Below are 23,865 nucleotides of genomic sequence, written 5' to 3'. Positions count from 1 at the left end.
AGATAGCTAGCCTTCACCTCAAACACATAGTAAAGGGGAGGCACACTAAAATGCACACCCTGGGAGGTGATTTTCGGTGAAGGCGGCCCTTACTGTGGAGCAAGCACCTCATATTACCTTCAAGCCTCCCAGCACTAAAGGAAAAGCGCCCAGGGACCTCAAATTAATTGAGGACACCGACTCCCTTACACCACAGGCTGCAAGAGAAACTAGCAGAAGGGTTTCACAAATGTAGAATGAAGCATTAGACACTAAACTGCAGAACATTTCGCCCCATAAAGTTGCCAGGTGGCTCATGCACGATTTATGAACCCACAAGTAAATGGATAGGTACTCGCTTCAGTGACTAAAGCACTCCTATTCACTTTCCTCCGTACTTGGGGACATTCTATCTTTGGGGGATGGGACCAGAGTTCTTCTACAAACAAAAACAAGATCATATTTACATAGTCGGGTGTAGTCCGCCATCCTTAAATCCACCCAGTGTTGTCGCAAGCCAGCACTTTTCCATCCATCTCTGCACAAACTGACTGATGGCCAAGTTTAAAGGGGAGGACGCAGGGGCATATGGAGGAAAGGGCACTATGGGCTACGAGTACAGTAGTCATTATGGTGACTAACATTTTAACTCATGTTCTGTTCCATTTTCTACATACTTAACGGAGACTACCAAGCCTTCAGAATTATCAGAGGATTGTCCAAACAAAGCGCATATATATATATTTTAGCACAGACTGATCAAACTGGGATCTGGAGCATTCACAGTGCGTGCAGAATACAGATCTTCAGGACAAAGTGGCAACCTCTGCAAATATTTCCTATTGGATAGCACAGACCACATCAACAAGAAGCCCTTTTAGAGGTGGCAGCTTGTGGGCGGATTAATTTCTCAGGTTAAGCCTTAGATGTCTACCCACGCTTAGTCACCCACAGTATCGAAAGCCTTTAAGATTACATGAAATATTTTGTTCTTTACAAGTAAAAAGTTATGGTTTTATGCACATCCAGGCAATAAAAAGGACCTTCTGATTCGAACTCGAACTGGGGAAAATTGTTAGTAAAGACACCAAGTGAAACTCAACATGCCTTTAGGGAGGAACAAGGGATGTATTTGAAGCACCACTGTGCGGGTGAACAATATACAAAGAGCCTACAATTAACTCACGTCAAGCAGGTAAGGTCACTAAAACTCAAGGTTGCTAGGCCGACATTAAGATGCCACTGAGAGGGTTAACGAAGACCCTCGAATTACAGCTGCATCACAGGTTTTGTGAGAGAAATGAAAAACAATGTGTTAAAGAGAAGCTGCAATAACCGATAGGTAGGTACTACATGGCTCACTCTGCAAGCCCAACAATGACAAGAGTAGTAACAAACAGCAATCAAATGAATCCTTCCCTCACTTTAGGGTCCAAAATTAAAACCGAGTCTACTTACTCCTATTGTGGTGGTTAGTGGTGCGCTTTCTTGCAGCCAATTGTCATGTTTCCCATGACAGGCCTACATTGCCAGTTACAAGTTCACCAAGAACAAAGAGGAGAGCGATTTAACATCAAGACCTCCCAATGTGTTCGGGTTTTCCTCCTGATCAACTTGAAGTCCTAGTCTGTGGAGAATCTGATCACCTCCCGAAGAGCCGAACTTGACCAGCAGCCACAATCGGGATGCTGCTGCAGTGTCAATCCTTTCAGACATTCCAGACATGACGAACGAGAGGGGCAGCTCCAAAGCATCCCCTAGAAGGCCTGCTCCCTATTCATGTCCATGCCCCGAGGCATAGTTGGGGAACTGCCTGTTTCAATGGAAAAGAGGCGCACCTGTGGAACTGTACACAGATGAAAGATCTATAGTACTACTTGCTGGTGAAGTTGCCACTGGCGATTCACTGTAGAAAGGTGGCCAATTTACCTCATTTTCTCCATGGAATGTGGTACGTCTGGAAATAGATACTGCGGCTCACCACCCAGAAATGTACTGCCAAGTGGAGGAGAGGTTAAGATGTGGTTACACCCAGTTGGCATAATACACTGCTGTTTAATTGTCTGTCAAAGTAAGCACAGTCTAATTCATAAAGGCAAAAAGTTCTTTAGTGCCAAAAATATTGCCTTGAGCTCTAGGAAATTCATGCGTTCCAAGCGCTCCTTTTCCCACCACAAGTTGTAAATCCATCAGTCTCCCAATGTCGCTCCCCATCCTTGGCAGGGACAGATCAGTTGCGATTGTTTCCTTTTAGAGGGTCTTCAAAATGTGCTCTTACCAACAGATGCTCAAACATGACCACCACTCGAGGGCCTGGTTGTCCTGGACTGTGGCCAAGATGCCAGCGACCAGGATGTTCCAAGGAATAGTTTTGTACATCTAATTTTTAGCTGCGCAAATGGAACTGCCAGGACACATGGCACCATGATGTCCAAATGCCTCAGGAACCAGAACCACAGATGATATAGCACGCTGATTTAGAAACAGTGATATGGTGCTCAAGAAATCCATGATGCTTTCCTTAGTTGGAAAAACATGTACAAGTCCCTTGTTCTAATAGAAGCATATACAAAAAAAAAATTAAACCACACAAAGAAATAAGAATCGGCTCCTTAGACATTGCCAAAGCCCACTTCTGGAAGTTCACAGACAAGCCTATGCTGAACAAGATGTCCAAAGGTTGCATAGCATATTGGGCTGCCAATGGGAGTTCACCATTACTAGCCAGTCAACCAAGTAGTCTGGTACTATGCTCAACCTGACTGGTTATACCTTGTACTGTGTACTGGAAAATCAAGGTTCCCCAACAAAAAGTGAAGTAGTCAATGAGATCATCAGATTGGGGGCGGGGGGATTTGTAGCTAAGCATCCTTCAGACCCTTCCCCACAATTACATTCTCCTTGACTAAGTAGACTTGATTGGTGCAACGGGAGGGGGGGGGTTGCATCCCAATAGAGCAAGAATGGTGTGGAACGTTGCCTGGTTTGTTTTTGGCACTGCAAAGAGAGTAGTGTTCATACAGCCAGAGACACTGTCTGAAATAGGGACGGACGTAATATCCTTCTCCAACAACTTCCTGACCTCTGCAAGAAGCAAGGACAAGCCAATCTTCCCCAAGAAACATTGAGGATTTGGTAGTGAGGCATCGGTAGGCAACCCCCCTTGTTCACTACAGAAAAAGAACCAAGGGTCATTTGTTAAGGTCTTCCAGGCTTCCATGTGAAATGTCAACCAGACTACAACTGAAGCAGCATGGGACTAGACACTCCACTTTGACTTTTCACCTGAAGGGGGAGGAGATCCTGAAGAGTAAGAGATTAAACCCCTGGCTGGCTGTTATGGTTTCTTTCTTGACTGGGGCCTGTCTGGGTGTCTAGACTCTTGGTACCCATAACGCCCTCCAAAAAAAGACCTTCAATAACACGGTTGGCGCAAAGTACATGAAAAGGTTTTTTGCTGGGGCTTAGTGTCCTTAGAAATTACCCGAGCATCTGTCCAACTCTGTACAGGTTAATCTCGTCTGGCAGGAAGGCTACCAAGTCGTGTCAGTTACCGCCAGTTTTTTGGTTAGCCGCAGCAGGTAATGCGCCTGCATTCACTTGCCTTAAATAAAAAGCAGCGTTTGAATTGATCGTTCCCCTAGTGCAACCAATGCCTGATCCTCTTTAATAAGTGCAGCTGCACCCAGAGTAGATTTTTAGTACATACGTGTTGCTGCCAGTACAGCAGAGGAAGGCTGCGATTAAGAAAGGCAAACCTGCTCGGAAACCAACTGCCGTCTCCAAAGTCTATCCTTTAGTTTGTAATAGACTTGAGTGGGGATATAGATAATGGTCAAGTTGCTAAACTCATAGGAAGAGCACTTTTTTTGGTGGCTTATTGGAAAAAGCTTCCCTACAAGCCGAACGGATTTTCACGAAATTTACGGCAGGAGCGGGTGGCTTGGGTCAGAAAGCGTGCTTGTGTGTGTTTGGTGGAAATCCGACCAGTACTTTTGTTGCAAAGGACTGAAATGCACATCTCAAAAAATATGAGAGATCTGGGTCCGCTCCAAGGACCCATTCCCCTGTTCACTCCGCGGACAGAAGTGTCATTGGCTTGCGGTACGGCATGCTGTCAGAACTTTGGACACGGCTGGTGGTTGGCTGGAGGGAAGCATGCGGTGCGTCATTTTTTGGGGAAACGCCGCCATGGTGTATTGGAGGACAGTGGCGGCGGAAGGGTCTGGAAAATGTACCGTACACCATGTGTTGACGGCAAGAAGGGAGGGAACGGGTGGAGGAGTGAGAAGTGGTTCATGAGACATATGTACACATAGGTGGAAGAAGACGGGGGTGTGCCTGCAGTATTCTTGTGTAATGCGCCAATTCGTGATTACCTAGATAGGCAAGTACTTTGTGTGGTGATTGGAGGCAGCTGTCGTAACGGCCCGATAGCGTCTGCCGCGATTGGTTTGCTGCAACCTCTTTTCGTGGTGCGTGGTGGCAAGTGAATTTCAGAAGGGGAGTGAATTGCACATTACATATGTTGAGTGGGAGCACGGGTGGCTGTGCTCTGCAGATGGAATGCGGTAGTTGGGCACATGATGGCATGCATAGGTGAATGAAGTAGCGGTGGGTCTGTGGAAGGATTAGACTATTGGGTGCATCTCCGAAGGCTGTATGCCTTGCACTCTAGCGCAGGGCTTCAGCATACCCACCGCAGCAAAGCATGTCTGACTCTGCATCCGGTGGAGGGTGGTGCTTGCACAGTGTGGTGTGTGCCGATTGTTGGGAGTAGGGCCAGTGTTGCGAACAGAATGTGGGTAGGTTTCCAGTAAGGAGACTATGAATGGAAGTGGGAACGCCCATAGTATGTGAATGTAAGTGCACAGGGCTGCAGGAGAGAGTGTTTTCTTTCTACTTTATGGTAACTGTTGCAATTTGTTGCTGCATAGCTCCATTGTGGTGCTCAGGTTGGGTAGGAGTGCTGACAGCAGTGGTGTGTATGTGGATTGGTAACATGCATGGTAGCATTACGTTGCGGTGGGTGTGTTCAAGCCCTAGACTATTGGGTGCATGGCCGTAGGCCATGCATTCAAGAGCCTAGGACTTGAGGACACCCACGGTAGTAATGCATTGTTAGAGGGTGATGACCTGTAAGGAATGGTTGTGGAGCACATTTCAGACGCCATAGAGCAGCAGAAGTGAGCTGGCATGCGTGTACGTTTGGTTTCACAGGTGAGGTCACGGTTACACATTTTTGATGTGTAGTTGCAGATAGTGCAGTGAAAAGTAATGCAGTGGGAGCAGTGTGCACTTTTTGCATACTGTCAGTATGAAAGAGGGTATGGTTGAAGTGCAGCTTCTATGCGCTTGGTTACTATGATGTGTGCAGATTTGTTGAGTAGGCCCAATGTTGTGAAAATCTTGTGGCTAGGTTGGCAGTGACAATACTTTGTGAATGGCTGTGGGTAGGGGTGGTGTAGGCCGTGGTACGATTGTAGATTCTGCTAATTGCAAACTGTTTTCGTGAATAGGTGTTTTATGGTGTGGGGGAGTTGGGGTGAAGTGCTGCTACCTACATTTGTTACGTTTGTGCATAATGTTAGCTGTCCACATGGTCGCATGCATGGATACATAGTGTTGTGCTGGGTGTGGGCAAGGGTGGACTGTTGTGTGCAGGGCCAAAGGTGTGCTGGGTGCGCCGCAGGATGTCTGTGGATGCTGAAATAGTGCATCCTTTAACAGAAGTTTCTGGTGGAGGGGCTTTGAAAGCAAAGGGACCGTGCGCTGAGTGTATTTAACAGTAAATATGGCGTGGTCTACAGAAATGAGTGTGCGCAATGCAGTGGTTCAGTATGTGATTGGTGAATGCATGTTTGAATATTTCACAGCAGCCAATGAGGGAGGGTTGGAAAAATGCCAGTGCCAAGGGAAGCATTTTGTCTGCTTTACTGGGGTGTGGCCCTCGCTGTAGCTGGGAAAGCGCACGTGCCACATCCTGCCCTTCCGAGCATGGAGCCTTCGCAAATGGAACTGTGGGGATTCTCCTCTGTGGTGTCGAGGGTGTGGTTCACAGGGAGGGGCGGTAACATTTACCCAACCTTCGATGCAGTGAGGTTGGCAGAGATGGACAGACGCAGAGTACACATAGTGGGTAATACCTTTATGCGCGATCTGCACAGGTATGTCGTGGAAAGAGGCTTTGATACAGACTTTCAGTTGGGAGTGCAGGCTTTTTGAGGCACAGTGAATGAGTGGGGTTTCGCGTGCATGGATTTCCTTTGCACATGTGTGGCCTCTGTCGGTACTGTTGATGTGGTGGTCGTGCATTTGGGAGCACTACATTTGGGGTACATGCCGTGCTCCCGTTTGCTCGCGCACCTAAAGAAGTCGATAACACCAAGAGGAGCATGGAACTATACCGGTGTAATTAGTCCACAGCCAGATGTTGGATAACAGAGGCATATGTGACTATGTGCAGTGCTGGGATGTTCTGCACAGACTATGAAAGCATAACCAGCACGATGTTCAGTGTTTCCAAGGAAATGGTATTTTTTTTTTACCTGCATTGGCAATGGTGTTTTGTTTGCCACTCTCCACGAAGCATTACAGAGACTCCTATAGAAATGTACGAGAAGCGTTCATCTTCAGTCGAGAGAAATGTCAGGAGGAGAAGCAGCCAAACGACAGTCAGCAAAAGAGAACATTTATGCACGCACAAAAAAACACGGCCAACACCCCCCCCCAAAATAGGTTTTTAGAGACCGTACTAAGACACAATCCCGTATCCTTTTTTGCACGCCCTCCACCTCTACCCCTCCAAGCACAGTAACTCAGCAGAACTTTGAAGATTAGATGTGCCACATGCGGCTCTTTTCAGGATGGCAGCTATGGCATTGGCACTGTGGAGGCTAAGCCATTGCGCAATGTGTTTGCTGGTTGTGGTGTGTACACAAACACTGTGGCAGAAGGTCTGTTTGTACAGGGAAATGTAGGAAGCTATGGTGAAAGTGTGCAAGGTAAGGGATAGGCATCCTGTTTGTATGCATGCACTGCACGCACTTGCTTAACGTTGCTAACATACATTCTGTGCTGCTTTTGTGGGATCACTTTTCCGACATTTGTAGTACATGCATTACAGTGGGAAGACCATTTTGTGAAGTCTACAAGGTATGTGGCAGGCATCCTGTTATGAATGCAGTGTGTGCATCATATATCATATGATATGGTATTCTGTGGCATTTGTACAGTGCCTTCAAAGAAGTGTGTGAAGGCGCAACGAGGAAAGGGAGGCGGAACATAGGCCACACAGACATTGATCCCACTAGGCCAGGTGAGACAGAGTGCGCAAGTGAATGGGAAGGACAAAGTGGAGTAGATGGGAACAAAAAATAGCAATACGTGCAACTACGGCCGGTGCTGGCAAGTTCAAGGTAGACATCAAGTGGTGGCTGGACTGTTAGGTTGCAGAAAACAGTCCTCCAGTGCGGGGGTTGGCAGACAGCCATTGCAGGGGTGTAACTGTCAGGAGGGAGGTGGCCTGGGGCACAGATTACAGAGTGGGTAGCAAACCAGCGCACAATAATTTTTTAGCCAGGCAGTGAGCAGGGGAGAGGAGGCGGCGGGGAAGAAGCACATGGAAAGGTTTTGAGGTGCTTCCAGACCGGTTCTCCTCAAGTTCCAGGAACGCAGAGAGCCTGTTCCAGAGGGAGGCGCCAGCAGAAGACAGATATTTACCACCACTGGTTGCGTACAGAACCAACTGACCCTGAGGGAGTAGGAGGCGGAGGGAAGAGCTGGAGCAAGCAGATATTTAGGAACAGAGTGCAAGGTATTGAGTTCTTAGGGACCAGAAGGCCTTCTGTATAATGCACAGGGCATTCATTTTATTCTTCGCAGCCACTGAGAGCTATTGCAAACATTTTAGTCCAGCAGAGATACGATCCGTGTCGTTCAGGCCAAGGACAAGTTCTGCAGTCCTCTTATGAAGGAGTTGCTGGGGGTGCAGAGTGGAAGCTGGCAGATTTAAAAGAGGCTGTGGAAATAGTGCAGCGTGCAAAGAACCACAGCCGTGCACACTGACCTTTTGGGAACCGACTTTAGGTTGGTAAAATACAGTGTTGGCTTTGGTGCCAGTGTTTTATGTAGGAGGTGGGTTAGTGAGGAACACATTTCTTAGCATTGTTGGAAGGAAAGAAGAGGGTTCCTGTTTCACTAATACACTGTCTGATATGGGTAAATGAAAACATTGCAAGCAAATATCATTAAATTGCCACTTCATTGTAGGATATGGGAGGAAAACCAGTATGCTTTTCAAACACGTAATGGACGCTTAGAGGCAGATATTGTGCACAGAGGCACTTATATTACAGAGTTGTAAACATACTGTCCAAAAAATGTTCCCACCTTTTCTTTGTGGCGATGGGTGCTCATGTGGATTATGTGCATGCACAAATTGTGCAATGTTTCACTGAACTTTCCACTGGACGCGCTTTCCAATAACAGCACACTTGCAAGCTGATTTTGTAACGGTACATATGACGTCTTGTGGAGAACTGACAGTGTTGGATGCGGACGTCTTGGATGGCATTGGTGGATGCATGTGTGACTACTTAACAATACCGAATAGGGGCGTGGTGGGAAGAGGATATTGGAAAGGGAAGAAGGGAGTGTTTGTGCTTTACTGGGGCATGGCCCTCACGATACTTGGAAGGGCAGATGCCACACTCACTGTGGGGATTATCCAATCAGGTACTGACTGTGTGGGTCACCGGGAGGGGTGATAATACTGGTAGTCATTACTCTGCGTAGAGAGGCTGGCTGACATGGAGCAACACTGTTGACTTTGGGTGATGCGTTTGCGATAGATCAGCACAAGTATGCCCAGGAAAGAAACTTTCATGGCAATTTCGGTTTGGAAGCAGTTTAGCTGATATGCATGTACTTTGCAGAGAACTGGCCAGTTCCACTACTGTGCATGTTGTCGTCATGCACTGTGGCGGGTTGCAATTGGGTTACGTGTCTTGTTTACGTTTGCTCCGTCGACTCAAGAGGCTGATGAATGCAGTGAAGAGGCTTTTTCCCACTGACCAGGTGGTTTTGCCCGTCATACCACCAACAGTATGGACCACTCATATTGGCTGTTGTACCAGCCAGAAGCTGGAATGTGTCAGATTAACAGAAGCATGTCTGATTGTGACATGTTTTTCTGTAACATCATTAGTTCTGCAAATGCTAAGTTTTTACAATCAAATGGCATTTCATTGTCGTCCAATGGTAATGCTATTTTATGTGCGCTCATATCCAAGATGCACTCAAAAGGTTCCCGTCAGATTCTGAGGACGAAAAGAAAACACAACTGTATGAAACTGAAAACGAGCTCTGTGTGGAAGCAGATAAATAAAATTTTAAGAAACTCAACACGGCTCTTTTCAGAACTACACCTACAAACGAAAGCCCTTAACCTGGTTGACATTTCTTCCCCCACGCACGCACGCACGCACGCAGCACGAAAGCCTCATCTGGGATTTTCAGGCCGTTGGCCATGGAAATGGACTCTGGAAGCTGAGATATTGTGCAACAATGTTTCTGGGTGTGGTGTGTACGCAGGAGACTGTTATACAGAACTGGTACTGTTACATTGAGAGCGCATGTGCCACAATCTGCGTTTCACAGCAGGCTGGCCAATGGAAATGCGACTGTGGTAACTGTCCAATCAGGTGGTCAGAGTGTGCATCACAGGAAAGGGATGCCATATTTTGTTTCATTACTCTGTAGTGAGGCTGGCAGAGATGGCGAGACACACAGTTTAGTGGGCGATCCCTTTGTGCTAGATCTGCTCCAGTATGCTGGTGAATAAGGCTTTAATGGCAATTTCAATTTGGAGGGGAGGCTTTGTGGTGCGGTGGCACAGTCCGTAATTTCAACCATTTGCTTGCAGAATGTTAACGAGTAGCCACTCGCTACTGTACACGTTGTGGTTGTGCACTATGGAGCATTGCTTTTGCGTTCCATAGCTTGTTCAAGTGTGTACCGTCAACTCAAAAAGACGAAAGCAGTGAAGCGCATTTTTCCCACTTCGAAGGTACTTTTCTCATTTATACCACAAGTCCAGTATATAACTATTCCAATGAATGTTGTCGGCAGCCAGAAGGAGTCCTATCAACAGAAGCATGTGTAACTTCTTGCATTCTGCTGGGCTGAACTCCTGTGAGAATGACAACATTGGTTATCGATATGTGCACCTTCTCAATGGAAACGGCATTCCATTGTTGTCCAGTAGCAATGACATTTTGTTTTCCAATATACAGGCTGCACTGAAGACGCTAGTGTAAGAATGTGAAGCGAAGTACAAACAAAAACACTTATAAAAACCCGAGAAAAAAAATGTTTCTATGCAAGCACCTTTATTAAAAAAAAAAAAAAAAACACACATTTCTTTTGAGATCCACCACTACAAACAACATCCCCTAACCTGGTATACATTTATTCCCCTACTCCCGTGTGCGCACACTTGGAAAGGTCCGACAATTGCAACAGTTGCAGGGTTGCACGTGTGACATGTGTTTTGCAAATGGCTGCCATACATTTGGGCCTGTGGCGGACACAGGATTGGTCAATAAGGTTTCTGGGTGTGGAGCGCATGCACAGACTGTGGTACACGGTATGCTTGTCGAGCGAAATGCAGAAGGTGCGCTTATGGCTGTGTGTTGCAGGAGCCACAGTGTATACTTTGTGGGGGAGTTCTACATACATTACTTCACAGTGTATGGAAAACAGTCCAGTGGGAGCTCATTGTGGATTGCATCATGTGGATTTGTACACGTATGAGTACCTACAATTAAGTGATTGATTGTGGTTTGTCTGTGTAAGACTTTGGTGACGCGCAATCCAGACGATGATATTGTTGTTCATTGTGGAGGGAAAATTGAACAACATGTAACCCGATTTTCAGTGCCGTTTGCACTGAAGGAGGCACTTGGCCAGGTAATGCGTCTGTTTCCGATGTCCCGCATAATTTTTTTGTCCCATTACGCAAACACCTATGTCTGCACATTATTTTTCATTTGGTCAGAAGTGGAGAAAGCGTGGTACATTGTGAAGAAGTGCATTTGTGCCTTTTTACGACTTGTGCCAATGTTGTACTGTACAAACGGGAATCTGACGTTTCACCACACAGTTTTCCCCACAAATGGCGTTCCTCTAAATATTACTGCATTTCAGTTTTCTGCACGGCCTACAGAAATTGCCTTGCTACCCTTTTTGGAAGTATAAGAATAATGTTTGTGCTAGGTGTTGCGCACTTGCAGTGCGTTTTCAACAGCGCAACACGTAAAACCTGCTCTTACAAAGGCCACCCATTTCTAGCAGTTTCGACTGCAGTGTTTCCCACAGTACCATGGCTCCTTCGATTTAGCACCCAATCTGTGGAGGGTATACGATGCGCAGAGCCCTGCCTCCCTTCATTGCCACTTACATTGTTGCACTCTCAAAGGAGCTTTCATTACTTACCTATTTTCCAGTTCATTACTATTTCTTTTGGTCATGTAACACGCCACTGAAGGACCAAAAGGCAAGGGACGGTACGAAACAGCCACCACCTACAGGGATATAGTAGGGGACATGCACAGAGAGGGTAATGTTGGGTGGCCCTCACTCATCGTCATGTTCGCGGACTGACTCTTCCCAAGCACTTTAATGTAGTGCACCGGGTTGCAGTACATGTGCACTACAATGCCCTTTGGCAGGTAAGGGTCATTAGCACAGCATATGGTGTACAAAGGTCTTTTAACGCTCCGGTGCCGTACAGGAGTGCCCCTGTTGTAGGCCGCAGTCTATGTGGAGAATGCTGTACATGAAATTGCCTTACTGCATTTTTGGCATGTGGCTTCCGGGCCACCTCTTGCACTGGGGACTGTATGTGTACCCATACGGCCCCCCCCTTTTTTTCTTCCTGCACTTATCAGACCAACCCCGTCTACTGCCTTAAACCCAGCACTTGCCAATTGCTGGCTGCACTACCACCGTTTGTTGTCTTTATTATTCATTTTTCATCTGTTTCTCCTTTGCCCCACACTTTCCACTTCTCCCCTTTCCATGCACTTTTCCCCTCCCCCATGCACTTGCACGTTCTTAATGTCACTGGGCCTAGTAAGATCGTCATTTTGTTCTCTCCTGTTCCCCTACCTTGCCGCGCTCTGAAACACTCGTTTATGAGCGCGATAGAAATAAAATATCAATGTGGTATGGACAGTTCATGGTCCACCATTAGCCGTAGGACTAGCATGCACGGATATGCATGAACTGAACTATAACAAGGCTTACAACAAGGAGAAACACAGCTTCAGTACATGCAGGAAGAAGATATTTATTGAGCGCAACCCATGCGGCTACAGTACTGTTCTAACCAACAGTGCTATTCTTTGCTCTCCGGAGATTCTGCTGCTTGCTTACTTTTCTTACCATGCAGTACTACGTTAGTGATGAAGCCGCACCAGCTTTGCCATTTCACAGACTCACACAAAATGTTACACTTGCAGTTAAATATAGTCTCCAACTCTACAACCTGCAAGGGAACCCTTGACACTTTCCGGCAGTGTTCGGTGCAGAGACGGTGTGTCCGTTTCATGGGTCATGGAAAGGCCAGCAGCATATTCATCAAACTACTGTGACATTAAGCACGCCCACTGTACACTCGAGGTTGCTGTTCCTGGTTTTACAGTGGACCTCATACAGGCAGGCGTGGTGCAACACCAAATGGTAGGTTTGCAGAGCAACCCACGATGTCGTGATCAGTAGTTGAAAACCGGTAGCCTACCATATCAATTCGTAGGGCTGGTGACAGAGGAGCTCTTACCAGCACTCAGAAGATACCTTAAGCATGGACATAGTTGGGGGGCGTGGCTTGGACGCCATGTGAAAGGACGTGCCTGAACGGGAGCTCCCGCTGATCCGAACATTATCCGGCTGAATCCGCGCAACGGCCGCTACGATGTGGCATAGACGGTGATGACTGTAAATGCGAAGCTCGGCTGCACATGTGGATGCATTCTCATACGGGATTGTGCAGCGCTTGTGTACTCAGGAGCCGCGTGAAGTTTTTGGGCCGGAGCTTCGCCGGCAGACAAAATGGCTGCCGTCGCTTGATGTTGGGACAAAGGATCGGGGACCGGATCCTGCAGGCGATTCCCTCAGTTCACGTTCAGCGCGATCCAGCGAAAGCAAGCTTGACTGGAGGTAGCCGAAACTGTGTGGCGACGGGGGGACATAGTGCCCCCAGGCCTGGGGCCTAAGCGAGATCGAAGGGACGCTCCTGATCGAAGATATGACGAGCAAGCTCCTGAGGGCGAAGAATAAACAGCCCACGCTCGACGAATTTGCCAAGACATCGCCTGGCACCGAGGGGACCAGGAGCAAAGAGAAGGCCCAGCCTAAGGAGATGGCCGCAGGAGGAACGAATCAGGAGGTCCTGGCAGCGATTGCAGATCTGAAGGCGACATGGGAGACCAAACTCCAACTTGCGGTGGCCGAATTGAAAACTGCGATGGAACTTCAGGTCGGGGCGGTGCAGGAGGACGTGAACCTCCTGAGGCAAGATGTGCGAACCCTGGCCGAGCGCACAGAGACCCTGGAGAAGGAGATGGGCCCGACTGTGGCGGAATGCACCGCGCACAAACGAGAGATCCATGCCCTGGTGCAGAGGGTAGGCAACCTGGAAAGCAGGGCTGAAGAGGCAGAAGGTCGGGCCCGCAGAAACAACATCCGGATTGTGGGCCTACCGGAGGGAGCTGAGGGCCAGAATCCCACAGATTTTATTGAGACTTTGCTGCTGCAGGAGATCACCGGAGGTGCCCTAACGCAGGGATTTGCAGTGGAGAGGGCACATAGGGCCCTGATCAGAAGGCCACCGCCGGGTAATCCGCCCAGGCCCGTGATCGCCAAGATCCTCAACTACAAAGACCGGGAGAAGATTCTGGAACATTTTCGTAAAGGGGGCACCATACGGCGAGGGGAGGCAACCATCACTGCTTACCCCGACTACACTCTACAAGTGCAGCGCAGTCGGATGAACTTTGGGGCGGTCAAAAGGCGCCTGCGGACGGCCGGTTTCAAGTATATGTTACTCTACCCAGCCAAACTTAAGGTCTTCTTCAAGGCTAAGACGCTGTTTTTCGACACCCCTGAGGAGGCCATGGAATGGCTCGATGCGCAGAACTGCCCTCAGGAGCCTGATGAGCAGATGGCGGACGGAGCAGGGAGAGTTAAGTGAAACAGTGGGCCCGGCGGACTTTGAACATTTGGACTGGAATATAGTCTTTGCCACTTTGTGATGGGGATGTACTTTTTAACTGTTTCGAACATGGCCCGCGAGCGCGGATATAAATGTGTAGGGGGCATCCGAGGGCCATTTTATTCGTACCCCAGTGTGTGGTTAGGTTAGTCACTGTGTGGGGTGTGACACCCTGTCGGGTTCTCTACGGGGGCTTCCGTAGAGAGCCGAACACGGGGATGCCTGAGATCCAGGGATGGAGCTGGGCAGTTGGTTGGGCTAGGGGGGTGGGGGGTGTTAGTTGTTATGTGAGCCTGGGGAAGAAACTGAGAAGGGATGTAGTCGGGACTGGGGGGGAGGCGATCAGACCAGAGGGGGAAGTGGGAGCTACGGATAAATCATGGGAGACCTTAAGGTATTGACATGGAATGTTAGAGGGTTGAATAGCTACCTGAAGCGTAATAAGGTCATGTTGTATTTGAGGAGGCAGAGGATAGACGTGGCCTTGTTACAGGAGACGCATTTGACACGGGATAAACTTGAAATGGTGCGGAGAAAATGGAGGGGGACAGTGGTTGGATCCACATTCTCTGCGTATGCCAGGGGCGTGCTGGTTTGGGTTGCACCACATGTCCCGTTCAAGCTCTTGGGGGAGGTGTGGAGTCGGACGGGCGGCTGGCCATGGTTCGGGGGATTGTGGAAGGTAGAGTTGTCTGTATTATAAACACTTATGCGCCCAACCAGGACACAGCGACTTACTTCAAGACACTGTGCGCGAGACTCGGTGAAGGGATGGGGAGCACAGTAATCTGGGGTGGAGACTTTAATTGTGTGCTTAACCCCAGGGAGGACAGGTCGGATGACAAAATGGTTAGGCCCAGCCCAGCGGCCAAGGTGTTGCAGTCGCTGCTAGCGGATCTAGGCCTGGTAGACGTGTGGAGAGCGAGACACCCGGGTGGGAGGCAGTATTCGCACTATTCGGCTCCGCACCAACTGCACACGAGGCTCGACTACTTTTTTGCCACTCCAGACATTCTTACGGAGTGTGAACAGATTGACTACAGGGCGAGGGTCCTCTCGGACCACTCGCCCCTAATCATGCATTGGCGGCTGCGCCCCCCACGTGCACGGATTCCAACATGGCGCCTTCGGGCGGAAGCGCTACGGGATCCGGTATTCAAGGAGGACATGAGGGAGGAGATAGTCGCGTATTTCGAGTCGAACACAGGGAGTGTCAAATCGGCTGGTACTTTGTGGGAGGCTTTTAAGGTGGTGATGAGGGGAGTTGCTATCGCGAAGTCCAAGGGATTAATGGGCGGAATCCTGACCGACCTGCGAGAGGCCGAGATCGAGCTGGAAAAAGAATTGGAGAAGGGTGGGACCGATATGGAAGTAGTTACTGAGCTGCAGCAGCGGTGCTCTGGGCATTGGGACAGACTTTGTAACTTGAATTATACGAAGTACATTGAGAGGTTGCATGCGGGTGGGGACAAGACAGGCAGGCTCCTTGCTTGGCTATATAAGAGCGAAACCCCTAGGGCTCCGATCCGATCGGTCATCACCGAAGGGGGTGCGGAGATCGATACGCAAGAAGGGGTAAATGGGGCGTTCGCAGAATACTACCAAACATTGTATGAAGATCGGGAAGGGGGGAGCCGAGAGGAGATAGATGAAGTACTCGGGGATATAGGCCTGCCCAGAATCAGCGATGAAGAGCGAGAGGAGATGGATGCTCCGATCACTCTGGAAGAGCTCAGAGAAATAGTGCGACAGCTGCCCACTTGCAAGGCCCCGGGGGCGGACGGGTTCCCCAGCGAGTTTTATAAGGCGTATGGGGAGGAGGTACTCCCACCCATGCTGGACATGTTTAATGAGGCGTTTGAGCTGGGACAGCTACCAGAATCACTCAGGGAAGCGGTCATAGTGCCACTCCCCAAGCACAATACACCGGGACACAGTTGCGGCTCCTATCGACCCTTGTCAATGCTGAACCAGGACAGCAAGATCCTAACAGCTGTCTTGGCGGCTAGAATGAGGAGAGTGATAGGCAAGCTGATTCACCCTGACCAGACGGGCTATGTCCCGGACAGGAACATTACCCACAACCATAGACGCCTACACAGAGTGGTCGAATGGGGATGTTGCAAAGACGGCGAAATGGCGATAGTGGCGCTGGATGCGGTCAAGGCGTTCGACTCTGTTCGTTGGCCGTAGCTGTTGGCGGCACTGGATCACTTCGGAATGGGGCCAGGGTACAGGAGGTGGGCCGAATTATTATATAGCGCGCCTCTAGCCAGAGTTCGTACGGGGGCAGTAGTGTCGGATAGGTGGCAGTTAGGTAGAGGCACCAGGCAGGGATGTCCTTGGTCCCCAATGTTGTACATCCTGGCCCTTGAGCCCTTGGCAATTTACCTCCGGCAACAGTATGACCCGGTGGGCATAGAGGTGGGGGGGAGAGCCATCTGATATCCCTGTATGCCGACGATATGCTGTTGTACCTCCAACACCCTGAAGAGAACTTGCAATATGTCTTGGAGGTGATGGAGAGGTTTGCTTGGCTTTCTGGTATAGCGGTCAACCCTCGGAAATCCACCCTGTTCCCGCTGGGCGGCTATGTGGGGATACCGGCTGAGAGGTTGCCAGTATTGCGAATCCCATGGGCGACAAGCACCTTTCGGTACCTTGGCATAGACGTATATCACACGACCGGGGAGGAACACAGGCACAATACTGAATTGGCAGTGGGGAGGATCGAGAAGTGCATGAGGTTTTGGGAGAAACTACCCTTAGCGATGATGGGCCGGGGTGCTATGCTTAAGATGGTCGTGCTACCTAGGCTGCTGCACTATTTCAATAACATTCCATACATGATACCCAAGGGGTTTTTTGCTAGACTACATAGGGTATGTAGAGATTTCTTATGGCAGGGCACGCGTAACAGGGTCGCATTGTGGAAATTGCAGAAGGCTTATGAGAAAGGCGGCGTGAGGCTGCCGAACTTTGAGGCCTACTACGTGGCAGCGCAGCTGCAGTACGTGGCCAAGTGGCTTTCGGACGACGAAACCCCGGAACATAGACTGTTGGGAAAGGACTGCTCCCCCTTCTACCTGCGAGAGATTATTTGGGTATCCAGCACATGGATGAGGGGGCGTCCTAAGATGCTAGCGTTGGGCAGGAACATGTGGCGAAGAGCCTGCCGGATGATGGGGGATCCCCTGCCGTGCATGCCGCAGCTGCCGCTAGTGGCCTTGGCAGGGGAAGACGGACAGCTTAGGGCCATCCTGCGAACATACTGGGAGTCAGTGGGGCTGGTCACTTTGGGGGACATTTGGCAGGATGGGGCCTTGGCGGAGTTCGCAGATCTAGCGGCGGGGGCGGGGCTGCATGCGGGGCAATACATGACGTTCCACAGAGTGGTCAGGGAGGTCCGGAGCACTTGGCCCGAGACCGTATTGGCTGACGAGCCGGATGCGACGCTGGAGATTATGTATGACGCATCCGAGGGCGGGCATGAGGTCTCCAGGCTGTACGAGATGCTGATGGCAAAGGTTGGGAAGGATTTGGGGTACCTGAGGTTGGAATGGGAAACAGAGATGGGGGCCCCGATGGCGGATGGGCAGTGGGAGCGCGCCCTGGGGTACCACAAAAAAGTATCAAGGAATGCCAGGTTTAAACAGATACAACTATATATCACGCATAGGGCATACATGACCCCCCTGAGAATTTCCAGATTTCGAGACGCTGGGCGCCAGGCGTGTCCCAAGTGTAACACAGAGAACGCTGATATGATTCACATGTTCTGGGCCTGCCCTGTGATTGCAACCTACTGGAGTGAAGTGGCGCAGAAGCTGGCAGGGAGGGGCATTGTACTTAAGATAGATTCGGCCTGGGCCTGTTTGCTTGGAGGGTACCCCAGGGCGCGCAAGCTTCGGCACGTGGAGAAGCTTAAAGATTTGGCTTATACACTTGCCCAACGCAGAATAGCCATGGGATGGAAGAATTGTCAGAGGCCACGGGTGGAGGTATGGTGGCGTGACCTCCAGAAATGGGCTGCCGCCGAGACGACAGCATGGTGGGAGGCCAGCAGGGCGGGAGGGGAGGAAGAGGTGAGCTCCCTCACGGCATGGAAGGTGCTATTGGCTGAACTGTTTAGTACGGGGTCGACCTCGGCTGGATCTGAGAGCGACGGAACCCCACCACACGGAACGGACAATGATGGTGGACACCCTGCAGGCTCATAGGGGGGAGGGAAGGGGATTGTTAAGTTAATTCTGTTCTGTTTTTTCTTTCTTTTCTTTTTCATATCTGTTGTTTGGCCTTTGTTGTGGCTTGATGTGTTCTATTTATGTTCTGTTGCACTGTGTGGTCGTTATAAAATAAAATACATTTAAAAAAAAAAAAAAAAAGCATGGACATAGTTCTAAAACGGATACACGTGCGCTCCCACAAGTAAAGAGCTTTACAAAATGCGGTCATGTGGCTAGTACTGCAGTGCTACGGATACCTGCATTGCGATTGCACATACAACAGCCAAGTGCAGTGTGCATAGGAAACTGCCACATTACTTACCTGCAGCTATCTCGGCTAGTGATGTGCGGCACAGATTCAGCAGGCTATGTGAACACAAAAAGAAACATCGCTCTTATTGTCACCAATACTTAACATTCACACCTTTCATTTGTAAGATACACCGACACCATTAGGCAAGGTAAGGGGGGGTAGCACAAATGGATAGATACACAGCGCAATTTGGCCTTTCCAAAAGTTTGTGAGGAGGGCAACCAAGCTATCAGTGAAAGTTCTTAACGGGACGTTATGGTTTAGTTGCTGTACCAATTACATATTACTTTTACAGAGAACAGTATGCTAAAGCAACGTTTCCAGTTATAATGTCATACTAAAAACATATGCAAATAACGAACAAAAATATTGGTAAAGAGACGTTATGGTGAATGTGGGGTACTACAAACATATCACATTTACTGCAAACCCTATGCTAAAACAACATTCCCGTTACAGTGCCATGCTAAAAACCTATTAAATTCACTAACAAAAGTTGTTAAAGGGACGTTATGGTTAAGTTGCACTACTACAAAACCTATGAAATTCATTGGGAAAACATCCCTACAGGGACGTTATGGTTACAGGTAAAACTGAAAAACCCCAGAAATTCACCAGTTATGGTAAGGTAGGCAACCATAACTCGCGCTACCACTGTGCACTGCAAGGACTAACACCCATGACCTCAAAGATGACATCACAAATGTCACTGATGACATCACATATCTGGCACACTTGTTTTTGTTCACCGACATATCTAGGCCAGGTGATTTTGTTCACCGACAGTCAAAATATTAAAAAGGTTCTGCATATTTAGACGTTAACCTTGTCATACGTTCTTAAAAGTACTTTCCTTAGGGTTTGGTCTCAGCTTATGGTGCACATACATGGGGCAATAGGCAGGCCTCAAACACAATTTGTATAAATGAAGATAAACTTTCATTGCTATTGACATTTTCTGATGTTGCTGTTTCTTTCCGCCTTACTTTAGTTTCCCTGTATGTGCCTCTGATGTGTATGCATTGTGGGTCTTCATATGTATTGTTTGTACCAGCAGAAGTGTGTATTAAGTCGAATTATTAGCTAGTTATTTTTAACATTACACAATCACACCTGACATCTTGTTACCAACATTATAAACACATCCACTTTCATCAAAATGAATTTCACATGCGATATCAGTGATGTTATCGATGACATTTGTGATGTCATCTTTGAGGTCATGGGTGTTAGTCCTTGCAGTGCGCAGTGGTAGCGCGAGTTATGGTTGCATACCTTACCATAACTGGCGAATCTGTTTTTTTTGTTTTGGTTTTACCTGTAACATACATATATATACACACATACACACATATATACATATATACATATATAATACATTACTCACCGTAATCGTATTTCTGATGCGTGTATCTGCTTAGATTTACATGCTGTGCATAGGCCGACATCTAGTGGAGGCTGCAGAGTATTAGTTTGTTTTTCGAAAATCAAAAATGGGCGTCAACACAGGGCGTGCCGGTAATACTATCCCTAGTGTGACATCCACTGTACCCATGATCCCTCACGCGTGTAGGCCCCTCAGATTGTATTTTTTTTCTGACATGAGGAGTAGCGCGAGTACAGATTATCCAAGCAGATAGAACGATAAGACTACAAGCATCCATGCGCCTTCTCTCAGAGGGGAGGAAGGGCAGGCGCATGTGAATCTAAGCAGATACAAGCATCAGAAATACGATTACGTGGAGTAATGTATCCCTTCTGTGCTTGTGGAATCTGCTTAGATCACAAGCTGTGCATAGATTAGCGAGAAGTGTTAGAAGAAGGATGTGAGAAGGGTCATGAGCAAATAAATGTCAGCTTGTCCCACTTGAGTATCTGTCTTGGAATGAGTGTCAATTCAGTAGTGCTGAGTAAAAGTGTGAATAGAGCTCCATGTAGCTCCTTTGCAAATGGTGTCAAGGGGTACATTTGCATTGAAAGCCAGAGTGGCCCCAATGCCTCTTGTAGAGTGGGCTCTTGGCGTGAAAGGCATAGTCTTTTCAGAAAGGGAGTAACATAGCTGGATACAATTGACTATCCACTTGCAGATGGCACCTTTAGAGACGCGATCTCCTACTCTGCCTGTAGCTACAGAGACAAAACAGTTGGTCTGTTTTCCTTAGCGGCCTGGTCTTGTCTACATAGTAGAGGACCGCTCTTCGCACATGTAGAGTGGGTAGTTTCACCTCAGCAGAGCTTCTGGGTTCTTGGAAGAAGGCCGGAAGCTCAATGGACTGGTTAATGTGGAATTTAGAAATTAATTTAGGTGAGAACCTAGGGTGTTTTCATAGAACAAGTTTATCCTTATGAAATTTAAAGAAAGGATCCTGCACTGACAGAGCCTGAATTTCACTGACCCTTCTTATGGATGTAATGGCTACTAAGAAGGCAGTTTTATAGGTCAGGTGTTTGAGACTGGCTTTATGCATGGGTTCAAAGAGTGGGCCCATGAGCTTAGCAAGCACCACATTAAGGTCCCATCCAGGTGGTGGGTTTGAAATTGGAGGGTGGATTCTCTTTACCCCTTCCATGAAGGCTTTAACCACTGGTACCTTCCACCACGAAACCTTGTTGTGGGAAGTGGTGTAGGCTGACAGCACTGCCAGGTGTACCTTGAGTGAGTTAAATACCAACCCTGCATCCAGCAGGTGGATTATGTATGTGACAATATTGGAAGGAGTGCAATTAACCGGGTTGATTCGCTTATTCTGGCACCAGATACCGAATCTTTTCCATTTATAAAAGTAACAGTGCCTCGCGTAAAGTTTCCTAGATTCTTTTAGGATATCCATACATCTCTGTGGTAAGTTGAGATGTCCAAACTCTATGACTTCCAGATCCATGCTGTCAGGTTCATTGAGCTGGGCTGAGGATGCACTGTTTGACCTTGGTGCTGGGACAGTAGGTTGTACCAGCACGGGAGTCTGATGGGTTTGCACACCGCTGGTCTGCGTAGGTGTGGGAACCACGGTTGCCTCGCCCACATGGGAGCAACCAGGATGAGCATCATCGATTCCCTGTGCATCTTGTTGACCACCTTCCTCGAGAGGTGTTAGTGGAAAAGCGTAGGCAAACATTCCTGACCAGTTCATCCACAGGGCGTTCCCCTTGGAGTCTGGCTGAGGGAATCTGGATGCGAATCCTGGATATTGCCTGTTTTCGCTTGTGGCGAATAGGTCTGTAGTGGGGAAGCCCCACTGTGAGAAGAGGTCTTCTACGACTTCTTTGAGTAGACACCATTCGTGTTCTTCCGGGAGAGGATCTCTGCTCAAAGCACCCACTAGCGAACTGAGATCCCCTGGAACATGTTGAGATGACAGGTAAATGTTCCGTCTGAGTGCCCATATCCAAATTTTCTGGGCAAGCTTGGACAGATTTGGCGAACGAGTCCCTCCCTGTTTGTTTAGGTAAATCATCGCTGTTGTGCTGTCCGTCAGGATCTGCACTGACAGGTTCAACAGGTGGAGCTCCAGCGCTTGAAGCGCTCTGAATACTGCCAGAAGCTCTAGCAGAATGATATGATTCTTGGCTACTGTGTGAGACCAGAGACCCTGAGCTGTGTGGGTGAAGGAGGTGTGCTCCCCACCCTGACAGGGATGCATCTGTGGCGACTACAGCCTGTACTTCTGGATTGTAAAAGGGTTTCCCCCTTGGACAGGTTCTCTCTTGTCCACCAGTGAAGACTTTGTACAAGTGTTGGCGAAACGACCACTAGATCGTCCCACTGACCACTCGCCTGAGACCACCGTTTCGCCAACCATTCTTGCATGGGTCGCAGGCGCGTGTGGGGGACCAGGTAAATACATGACGCCATCATGCCTAGCAAACGCATCGCTTTGCGCACCCTTATCTGGCGACCGGGCTGGTATGGAAAGGCCAACCCCTCTTGAGTGTTTAAGACGGCTCCTAAGAACTGTTTTTAGGCGCTTGGAACCAGACTTGATTTTTTCTCATTTATGGAGAAACCCATTTCGAAGAGGTCGATCGTTCTTTGAATGTTTGACCTGCAAATTACTAGGGTCTCCCCCGTGATGAGCCAGTCGTCCAGGTAAGGGTACACCGGGATTGCCTCCCTGCGCAGGTGTGCCACCGCCACCAACTTGGTGAATACCCTTGGAGCCGAGGCTATACCGAAGGGCAGCACCTTGAACTGGACGTGCGGACTGTCTGAAGCGCAAGAATCTTCTGTGCGCTGGGAACATGGAAATATGCCATGTAATCCCCTTTTTTAGGTGGGGGATTACCTCTTGGAGAGTAGTCATTCGAAACTTTTGGGGCTTGACATACTTGTTTGCAGGGCGTAAGTCTAATACTGGGCGCATTGTCAAATCTTTCTTTGGCACAAGGAAGTAAGTTGAATAAATACCCTTGTTTACCTGGTTGCCCGAGACGAGTTCTATCGCATCCTTTGCTGGAAGACTGACGATCTCCTGGAGGAGGATCTTTTGGTGGTCCAAGGAATGTATCTTGACGTGGAGGGCGGTTTCGGGGACACTCGAGCAGTTCTATGCAGTATCCTGCAGACACTGTGGACAGCACCCATCTGTCTGATGTGATCCCTTCCCAAGATTGGGTGAACTTGGAAATGCGCCCCCCTACTGGGGATGCGTGAGAAGGGACCCTGAGCGCAGAGTCACTGTTTTGCAGGAGGCGTGCCGCCTCTGCTGGGGCTGCCTCTACCTCTACCACGGCCCCTTTTGTTTCCTCTGCCGCAACTTTGGGTAGTCTGCTGGTTGTTACCCCATGATGTACTCTGCCCCTGTGTATAATTGGAGCCCCTTTGTGAATTTTGGCCGCGTGGGAGACGAAAATTACCATTGCCTCTTTGATTAGGGGGCTTGTTAGTCAACTGTCCCAGGGATTTCGGAGTATCGTACTCGTCTTTGGCAGTTTTTAATGCGTCCTCAACCGCCTCGACAAATAGGAGATTCGGTTCCACCGGCATGTCAATTAGGGATGCTTGTGTCTCAGGTTTAAACCCTGACGGTCTTAACCAAGCATGCCTCTTAATAACTGCTCTCTGCTAGGAGTAT

General features: G+C 48.7%; 1 protein-coding gene across 3 annotated transcripts in view; it reads right to left on the bottom strand.

The window, feature by feature from the left end:
- Positions 1-23,865, bottom strand: part of LOC138521376 (ADP-ribosylation factor 1-like) — a 234,865-nt gene that overhangs the window by 153,140 nt on the left and 57,860 nt on the right. The window contains exon 2 of one of the 3 annotated variants that reach the window (XM_069634165.1): positions 18,803-18,846. The exons of the other annotated variants lie outside the window; for them this stretch is intronic. The gene's annotated coding sequence lies outside the window, so the exon portion shown is untranslated. The remainder of the gene's footprint in view (positions 1-18,802; positions 18,847-23,865) is intronic. 3 annotated transcript variants of the gene reach the window in all.

This window comes from Ambystoma mexicanum, chromosome 13, assembly GCF_040938575.1.
Source record: "Ambystoma mexicanum isolate Mex_15411 chromosome 13, UKY_AmexF1_1, whole genome shotgun sequence".
Lineage (NCBI taxonomy): Eukaryota > Metazoa > Chordata > Amphibia > Caudata > Ambystomatidae > Ambystoma > Ambystoma mexicanum.
The sequence above is the reverse complement of the archived record's forward strand: the minus strand, read 5'-3'. Positions and strand labels throughout refer to the sequence as shown.